Raw genomic sequence first — 10325 nt, 5'->3', positions numbered from 1 at the left:
TTTAAGGTTCGGTGCGTGCACATGCACACGTGACCACGCTGTCTACGTGTGCACAGTATTTTATTTTGTGCACGTCTTATCTACGCAGGAGAACGGCTGAACATCTAAAAGTATGCGTGATGTATGCAAAACTAAAAGCTCTTCCACATGCTCCCTCAGTTTACCTGCGTATATTCAGATCATTTTACTATCAATGCTGAGATCAGCCAAATATTAGCACTGATCTATTTACTGATGTCAGTGGCTGATATTTCTTTGCTGTATCGCATCCTTCTTGTTCTGGCTAAATGTTAAAATATATTAGAATCAAGAGCTAAAAAGTTTTAAAAAGTTCAGTATTCTTTAACGGTTGACGTGTCTTTGTTTCCTTGGCACGGAGCTGGAAATTATAATAATAATAAATATAATCTAAACTAAAAGATAAAATAACGGCCAAATGATTATTTTGAACATTGGTGTCCGTGTCAGCCCAGAATTACATAATTTGTGCATTCCTAGCAAAATTACTGTGAGTCATTTGTGAATAAACTGGCTTTAGTTCCTTGCATGATGTATTTGAAAATCCTAAAAAATGCAGTAATAAATCCTCCAATCTAAACACAAGATTGAAGAGTTAACTTAGACATGCCACTTGACCATGACATGTAATATTTGTGTAAAAGATGTTGCAAAATCCTTAAGTGATCCTCTGAATGTTATGGAGTTGATCAATTATCTACACCGTGTGTGTGTGTGTGTGTGTGTGTGTGTGTGTGTGTGTGTGTGTGTGTGTGTGTGTAATTATGTGAATCTGCGTGTATATCTTTGCGAGTGTCTCCATCTTCACACTGCTGTGGCCTGTTCTCTGAGCCTCCACCAGGCTAAAATCTCATTTTATGCCTGTTAGGCTCTCTGACTCCTCTGTCTCCTCTGCTGCGCCCTCTGTCTAGATGCAGAGACCTTGGGACTTCATGCCCGATAATTGACTGTAATTGTCTTTTCACTTCTCATTTGTCACACGTTCACTTGTCCTCTGTGCTTCTTGAGTCTTCGCTCTTATCTCCCTCAGCAGCAAGTGACCCATCAGCCACTGAGCGGAGAGCCTTGAAGCTATGGTGCAAACTGGAATCAGAAAGAAGTAACGCTGCTTTTTTATGTTTTTGCAACTTGGTTGAGACTTTTAAAGCTCACGTCACATGCTTCTCAACTTGAGTTCAACTCTTTGAAGTCATGTTCAGATTTAATTCTCCCCAGATACAGTATGTAACACGATCTCCATCTCCCAACCTAAAAACATCAAGTCAGAAGAAGCACCTTCTTAATTATGCTGTTTCCCTTGAACTAACCCATGACAGCGCAGACCCATTTTTACTGTCAGGAAAACTATGGAGGGTCAAAGTTCAAACTTTAACAGGAACTTTTTTCAATGTGTAAAGGGGCGGTGACACCGTGGGTTCTTATGGGTTAATTTAATCCCAAACTAAATATCACTATGTGTAATTTAATATAAGAGTCAAGGTTTTTATTTCCCTAAATATGATAAAGTATAATGAGCACGAGTGAAGCAGTCTTACCTCACAGATTAGTTTGTTCCTTATTCTCTAAAAACAAAATCAAGAATCCAAGAACGTCGGTGCTTTTTACACTGCTTGATATAAATTCTTGTTTAATGTCAGCAATTAATCACCACACATACCTCCAAATATTTCTACCTTGTGTCTCACCTGTGGAGAGAGCCCATTCCCTATGGAAGCGTTCATGGGATTGGTTGGTGCTCCAGGGCTCACAAAGCTGTCTGAGTAGCCTGAGAAGGAGTGGCGTCCGGAGGCGAGGCAGTAAGCAGAGCCTCCTTCTCCTTGTCCGCCGCCACCGGAGGCCTGGTGGCCCGAGGAGGGAGGCAGAGGCTGGGGGCGGTGCACCGTGCTGGGTGGCTCTGACACTACTGGAAGCAGGAAAGATGGAGTTAGAGTAAACATTGTTTGGGAGAAGTGATTTGGATGCCTGAAAGTGAAATTAAAACTATAACATATCCCCCAGCCAGACTTCAAAGATCTATACTGAATTTTCACTTAAGTAAAAGCAAAACTGATGCTGTCAATATAACCTTCCACGTGAAAAATGCCAGAATAAAAGATATGTAAAGTATGTTTTTAATACCAACATAATATATAGGAATTTTGGAAAACAACATTTTTTATATATTAATTTGAAAAAGAACAACCCAACACCAAGAGCACTGCATTCAAAATTGAACCCTACCTTGGGCTATGGATGAGGGGGGGTAGCTGCTGTCAGAGAGCTGGTAGGGCTGGATGCTGGACATGGCTGATGGTGGGAAACCCCCTGGAATGAGGTGATTAAATGCCATCAGTTGATTGGCTCCAGCTTGCTTCCTCCATCTTGCTCGCCTGTTGCTGAACCACACCTAGAAGACATCACAATGATGATGTTCAGTCAGTGTGTGTGTGTGTGTGCGTGTGTGTGTGTGTGTGCTTCCCTAATGATTGCAGTTTGGTATTTAGCCCTGCAATCTTACACAACCCATCTACTACAGTAGAATCTACCTTATAAAGGTAATAATGTAACACCTTTACAAGCTGTTGTGATGATTACAAATATTTTGAATGGTACAAACACAAACATATTCACAAATACACGGAGAAACATTTTCAGGGTGTGAAGTTGAAAACGAAGGTGGGAAGCAATGTGAGAGAAAAAGTCTGTGTGTGCGTGTATAACACGGCTGGTTGAGTTGACATACTGTGCCCATATGGACGGAGCTCATGCTGGGAGTGTTTACACTTCACATATGGAGCCCATGGAGGAGAATTTACTGGACTTCACATTAGAAATAGGAAAGTACAGATTGGGCCCCTGGGAGCAAAGGGTAAGTTTGTGCTATTGTATGGAGCAAAGAGAGATCAGCAGGTTGCCTTTAAATGGTTAGAGTGTGTATAAAGCCACAAAGTTTACGTCTGTTTCAGAGGGATGTTTAATGTATGGCAATGTTAGGTCGTGGCTTTCATGGTTCTGTAGGGTTGAAAAGCTGAAAAAGAGAGAGAATTTTTTTTTTGTAGATCCTGACCGTGCACGCATGTGCCTGCCCATACCTGCACCCTGGCCTCCGTGAGCTTGGCCCTCTGAGCGAGCTCCTCTCTGGTGTAGATGTCAGGGTAGTGTGTTCTTTCAAAGGCCCGCTCCAGCTCTTCCAGTTGCTCTGCAGTGAAGGTGGTCCGACTGCGCCGCTGCTTCCTTTTCAGCGGCAGATCAGGCTCTGACTCTACATCTGAACCCTCATCTGAGTGACTGGCTGCTCAGACGTAGGAGAAAATAAAAGAAGACAGCCTTAAGAACAGGTCCATTAGTCTTACCTTATGACACATTGAAAGCCGAATTATGGTCTCTCTAGAAAACATAAAGTGAACACCTGAATTCCTGTTGCTGCACAAACCAACTGAGATTAAAGTCTAAAAACCTTTATTTATGATAAGGAAGAGATATCACCTTCAGCAGGATTGGGAAATGCTCACTTATTTGCCATCTGTTGTCCTTTGTTTATGTTGCTTATAGAAAATGTGTGTGTGTGTGTGTTGGGGGGGTTCAACTTCTTTACACACCCACACAATCACACACACAAACAGCCAAACAGACCTCCATTCAGAAGGAATATTCCAAGCCTAAGGAATAATCCCATCGGACATGATTCCCAGAGCACCACAGGGGGACCGGTGTACTAAAAGCCACACAAAAGGCTAATTTGGATCCAGGGGCCATTCTTCGAGTGTGTGAGGGTGTGAGTGTATGGACAGTAGCCTGAATGGCCAGAAGCAAGCTGACTCGATGAAAGGCAAACTGTCTTTTCAGTCAGGTGATTGCCGCTTTATGATCCAAAGGGACGCTATGCAGCAACTGCTGTTAACAATGTCTCCTTTTTCCTGTCAGTCGACATGCACAAAACTACAATTCCACAGGTCCCTCAGATACAAGTCAGTGAAGTGCCTGCTGTAAACTAGGCTGTGTGATTTTATAATGGTGACAAAACATTGGATGACATGTGTTGATTTGATTAAAACTAACCCATAAAAAGACTTATAATTAGAACAGGGCTGGATATAGCACTTATAACATTGATATTGGGAGGAAAATGTGAATGTGTATCATGCCTGGTTGTGTGACGTAATTCACTGAACAACAGATAGATTACTCACTGACTCATTCAATGAATAAGCTGCCTGTTTGAAATGTATTATTGCAAAAGCATCCCCAGATTTTTTCAGTAAAAGCTTCATGACTACAAAGTCAAAATGGATGAGAAACATTTAGAGAATCCAGTTTTCATCGGTCAAAAGTAACAATTTTATGAATGAAAAGAGAAGAGTGAGCATATATAACAATGACCGTGTGAGTCACAATCTATCGAAGTTAGTGCAGTTGGAAATGAAGCACGATAAATCTAACATCAGTTTTACTCACTGTAGTAGCAGGTGTCTTATTAAGTCAACATGCCAACCTGTGAAAAATGGGACCAGCTAATTCTTTTATAAATAAAGTTACTCCTTGACTAAACATGTTGGAGAACTTTTTCAAAATTAATCATTTACTTTAAATATACTATCACGTTTCCTTGTTATTTTTGTTGTGACAAAAAGACTATAGACTGTGTGGAAGTGTTTCTGTCTTCATCTGACTGCTTGGTCCGCAGCTGGAAACTAGTTAAATGTATCCAATCATACAGTTGTGTCAGTCAGGTCAGCCAGTAAGAGAGCAGAGAAGATAGGCGTCACACTGTCAAAGTATTCAGATTACTTTGTGATAATAATATTGTTAGTTGCTAATTAGCTCTACTTCATATTCTTTAGCAGAGAAGCAGAGTCCTGGAAATACAACAGGTAGCTTTTAGCTAAAGCTCTCATTCTGGGATCGAGGAGACGCTACCAAAATGAACTCACTATGGAATTAGATCAAATCAATAAACTCAGAGGTAAATCGACAACAGGGTACACGTCCTTTGGACAAAACTGAATGCAAAGGGTTACTTTCCTCAATACTTTTTAACAAAATCATTGAATTCAACAGGTGTTTTTAGTTGTTTGGGTTTTTTTTAAGTAATCCTGCCCAGCACTGTTGATCGAAAACAAACATTAAACCTTATGAACTGCAAATCCTCCCATTAGAGAAGCTCTGATCACTGAACTGTTTGCCATTCCTGCTTAATATGTTACACAATTTTATTTCTAAAAATTTACGCAAATTTTAGCTTTTTCACCCACTGTGATCTTCAGGCTGACTGAGCCTGGTGATATCATGTGTCTTGACAGCTTTTGTGTGTTTTTACTTTTCCTCACTGTCTCAGATTAGTATTAATTCCATTGTGAGCTGCGCTCTATAATCCAGCAGTTTGGGTTTTTTTTTAACACACTTACTTCAAACACTTCATTGGCTCCCTTCTAAGTTCACCAAGGCCAAAGCGCCCACTTTTTGTGTTACACTTAATTAATTCCCCCTCAGCACAGGGGAAGTTTTGTGTGCAACACTGTATTAGTTCCCCCCTCAGAAGCAACAATAAAATACAAGAGAATCCAAATAGCTCAGGGCCCCTCATGTGAAACTGATCCTCTCTGCCCCCCTTTGGCGATTTTCTCTTCACAACACCAATAGCAGTGGGAGTCAACTTAACATGCATTAGGAGCAAATTGGTAAAGAAACATTCAAGCATGAGGGAGGCAATAAGTAAAATATTTTCAAAGAGGCAGCAAGAGAAATGGAGACATTGCCTTAAGCTGCTGCTGAATATTTCTGCAATTTTGTTCTCTATGATTTCCAGCTCTTCTTCAGTCTGCCTGTGAGTTTAGAAATTCGCCATCGTAAAAAGACTGCAACGCTTCTCAAAGACACGATCGTTCGAAACTGCGGCAACTGTGGTTTCAGATAACAGCCGTTTTTGGAACTTCTTACATTTGCTCGTCACAGTTTTGGAGGCGAAACCTCTCTGGATTTGAGGGCCAACTTTTTTATATGACTAGAGGACTTTGTGCTTCAGATGGCGAGGAAGGAATTCGGGGTGTGGGGTATGTGGCACTTTGGAGTTTTTTTGGACAGGACGGCTGAAAAACAAGAGACGAGGCCTTCTTTTAGCCTCCCCCCTCCAGTTCTTGCATGGAGGAGGGCCACAAGGAATGCCCCCAACACCACCACCTCCCCCACTCCACCCCAGCATGCACGTTCCTCGGCATTTCACAGGGATTTGGGTTTTGGGAAAGCTGAGGCAGCCCGGGAAAATCCTTAATCACTTTGGAATTACCTATCAGTTATGAGCGCTACCGGGGTTTCAAGAACTTTTCAAAAGAAGCGACAGTGTGGCACCTCTTAAGTCTCGGGAATCTAGTTGAGATACAATCCTGCAGAGAGGACCAAAGCTGGCTCGTTTCATTTCGATTCGTTGGATTGTAGTATCAGTTGATCTTAAGATCCAACGAGATAACTGTGTTGGTCAGTGCAACAAAACAATAGCAGCGCCATGTAGTGACAGGTGAAAAAAAGTGCTGAGAAAACATCAGACTTGAGCATTTTTCACAGCAGCGTAACACACACTTTTTCGGACCTCCTTAAACAAGCACCACCTTCTCCTCCCTCTTCTCTCTCAGTCGCTCTCCCTCCTTCTCACCCTCTCTCGCACCCTCTCTTTGTCTCCCATCTCTCTCTCTCTCTCTCTGTCTTTTCCACCCATATTTCTCCCTCTGACTCTCGGGCTCTTTGTTGCTCCACAGAGTTGAGGTCTTTGCCGGCAATTTCCACGCTCCATCTGTGGAATCCGTCATGGCTCCCTCAGCCCTTCACAGTGGAGGGCTGTCACCTGCCCCACGGGGGAGCTTGGAAAGGGCTGGGGAGGGGCATGAAAAGGCTTCTCAGAGGGCTGGAGGGGTTGGGGTGGGATAGATGGGGGTATAGCCGGGGGCATTCTAAACCCCCACCCCCCACCCCCCAAAGAACACCCCTTCTTCCAGAGGGAACTGTAAGAGCACCTGAGGGGGTGAGAAGGGAAGTGGAGGCAACAGGGGCTGTTGCTGTGCTTGTAAATGTACCCATGGGGATAGTCTGTCTGGGCATCTGTGTTTGCTTGGTTGTTGTTGGTAGACGCAAAGTACATCCACAGTTTTGTCTTTTAATACAGTGTGCCCTTTCGAACAATTTCCCCAGATTTTATTTTTATGTGTTCTAAAAGATCCAAACCTCTTCTGTCTCTTCCCACAGGTCTCCTTTGTTTTAAGCAACAGTGCAGCTGGTTGTCAAATGTCATTTGAAATCAAAATGGAGCCTCTCTCTTGTTTATGACATGTCTTTGGAAAAGACTGGAAAAGACTTTAAACTGAGTTTACTGTGAATGTTAGTGGTGAAAAACAACAATGTGAACACATTTGGGAGAAGACACTCGTGGCATATTAATAAATTGTCATTGTGAACTTAAACTTTACTTGATTGCTGTTTCTTTCACAATAACATTATATGTATAAATGTTTTCTGACTGGTAAATAAATGGTTTGCATTGTCTGGATGGTTATTGTCAGGTTAAAACAGATTTTTTTTGTAAACAAACATTAAACATTAGATATCTATTTACAGTAAAATGTCAGTTATGGCCGCTCTGCTGTCATTGTAACTGTTATTTATTTATGTATTTAATCATTTTGGTCAGGTTGGGGTGTTAAAAAGCCTATTCCAAACATTAACTCTGCAGGCTAAAAAATTACCAGGACACTCATCATATTAAAATATGACACCAAGGTTTCCTGCTGCACTTACATATGAGGATTTAAGCCTAAGACTGGTCCCATTAAAACATCATCAGGTAGTATTAGATGCACAGGGAAAGAGGACGGGCTCACTGACCAGTAATAAATCCTTTATAACAAAACTACAACATTTGGTAATAATTAACAGTGACGGTATAGTGTATCTAAAATGTTATGTTTGCCGATGTCATCAGAATGTAATTGTTTCAGATGCGTATCATCTGTGATAAAATTCATAAAGCTAATTTTTTTTCACACACTAATGACATCTGACAATGACATAATTACTACAGTTTGTAAACTTTGCTACGTTTTGTTAGCAATAAAATTTGCATTAACGTTATAAATTTAATGAACGAGAGTCAGTGCCTTTTATACTGTTATTTGGGATGGTTAGTGCAAATCGACTTTTGTGTCTAGAAATAAAGTCTTTGTGGCAATCAATTATTACAAATGTTTTGCATGTAAATATATATTTACAACAATAATTTAAAGAATCAGAAGTCAGTATTATATTATCTTTTAGTTTGCCTTTCAAATAATTAAAACGGTTTCCAAAAGCAGATTTGAATTCCTGCATTTTTTGTTTTTTACTTAAGGTATACTTCATGTTAAATATACCAATTCTATAACTGTCATAAAACCCACAACACCTAGGTGACAAAGGCTGACTGTGAGAGACGTGTTCGTCATAAAAGAAAGAAAAAATCTCAAATTTAAAATGTATTTCTTGGCACTTTTTACAATCTGAAATCAAACACATCCCTTAAATGCTAAAAATGTAATGTCATGCAAATTAAAGTGGCAGGTGATGGCAGTTCATGTGTTGTTGTAGGCAGAGCTGTGCCAAGAACGATGCCAGTCACCCAACCACCACTAAAGCTCTCTACACCCTGCAGCTCGGTTAAAGAGCTCTTAAACACACACATACACACACACACACACACACACACACACACACCATGTACGCTTCTCATTCTAAGCTTTTAGAGCTACGTTAATCAAGCTTGTCAGCCCTGAGGCGTCCCTAATTCAGTGTCCAGTATTACTCGCCCTTCTCACATGGCTTAAAAGAGCCGATCAAGTCCACCATGATCTTTGTAATTACAAAATAAAATACCGGAGCAACATCAGTACATAGTGTACCCTACCTTTCCTACTCACGGAGGAAGCAAGGAAAGGTTAGATGGTGAGAAACCTTTCCCCTGCTTCCCGGATCTTTTCCAACCTTGTAAACCTGTGGTTTTGGAGTGCCCCATTTGCCGTCATCGCCTCGCTATCCCTAAGATCTGATCATATCGCTTTGGCACCGTCAAATAGCCTTAGCCAATCAAATTATCCACTCTAACTCTCATATCACTCCCTGTACATATGCATATGCTATATCTTGAAATGCAGTATTTATAGCCCCTGTAAACACTTGACTTCTCTCTGTATACTTTTGCTCCACCTCGGCTTAAAGGCTACAGGCATGCGGTCCCAGCTCTTGTCAGTTCATCAAAATCTGAGAAAATATGAGCCTTAAAAGGGTAAAATTATCTGAGCAGTAGAAGGCCTGGAAAAGTAGCCTCTGCGAGCTTGTCTGGGAGCTGGGGAGCATTAAGCCGCAAAATAAGAGAGGAGCAGTTGGAGTGGGAGGGAGTGTGGGTGGGAAGGGGTTAGAGGAGAAAAGAAAACTGTTTAATTTAACCAAACTGAAGCCCTGAGAGGCACACGGGGCACAGCACTCCGGGCCAAAACAACTTTTTCAGAGCCAAAAAAAGAAGGAAAAAAAACCCCAAAATGGCTCCCATCGTGCAACGCCATCCCAGAGAAGAGGAGAAAAAGGAGGAGAAGAGAGGGATTTAGCTGAAACACACTACTGGAAAGACTTCAGCATTGCTGGATTTCTAGGAGGGAGGGGGGATAGTCAGATGGGGACACAAAGGCTTAAATATGTCCACAGAGACATCACACAGTACACACTGAGCATACATGCCTGTGTGCGTGAGAGACGGAGAGAGAAGGAGCTGATGGGGATGTGTCCAATGTGGATTTTGGGACTTGGGGGAATTGACTGACCATATGTGGGCTATTTACACCCCTCTTTGGACATCCCAATAGCTCTTCTGGGGCTTTGGTTAACAGTGAGGGTAAATTGAGCTTCTGACACATTGCACCCCCCACCCATCACCCTCACCAAAAAAAAAAACCCCACAAAACAAAAGGCAGAGGAGACAAACGCAGCATTTATTTGGGCGGGCCGACCATGCTGCTCCTATTCAGCGGCAGGGGGACTAAGTGACTGGCCGACTGCATTAAACAGTATATAGAAGTCAAGGCAGGCAGATGCTGGGATGGATAATGGCTTTACTGACAGCTTATGGACCCATCTGCGACTCTTTCTGATGGGTTGAGAAAAACTGTGCATGTGTGCATGTGTGTATTTTTTGTATGCGGGTAGTCAAGAGGGAGGGGTGGCAGGAGAATGATCTCACTTGACTTGCTAAGAGGAGGTTTCAACCTTCACAGATGCCCTGTAAATGAGCCAGAGCTGTGTGTGTGTGTGTGTGTGTG

Source organism: Pundamilia nyererei, unplaced genomic scaffold (genome assembly GCF_000239375.1).
Source record: "Pundamilia nyererei isolate P.nyererei 1_Seehausen unplaced genomic scaffold, PunNye1.0 scaffold00083, whole genome shotgun sequence".
Taxonomy (NCBI): domain Eukaryota; kingdom Metazoa; phylum Chordata; class Actinopteri; order Cichliformes; family Cichlidae; genus Pundamilia; species Pundamilia nyererei.
This window is presented reverse-complemented; position numbering follows the sequence as displayed.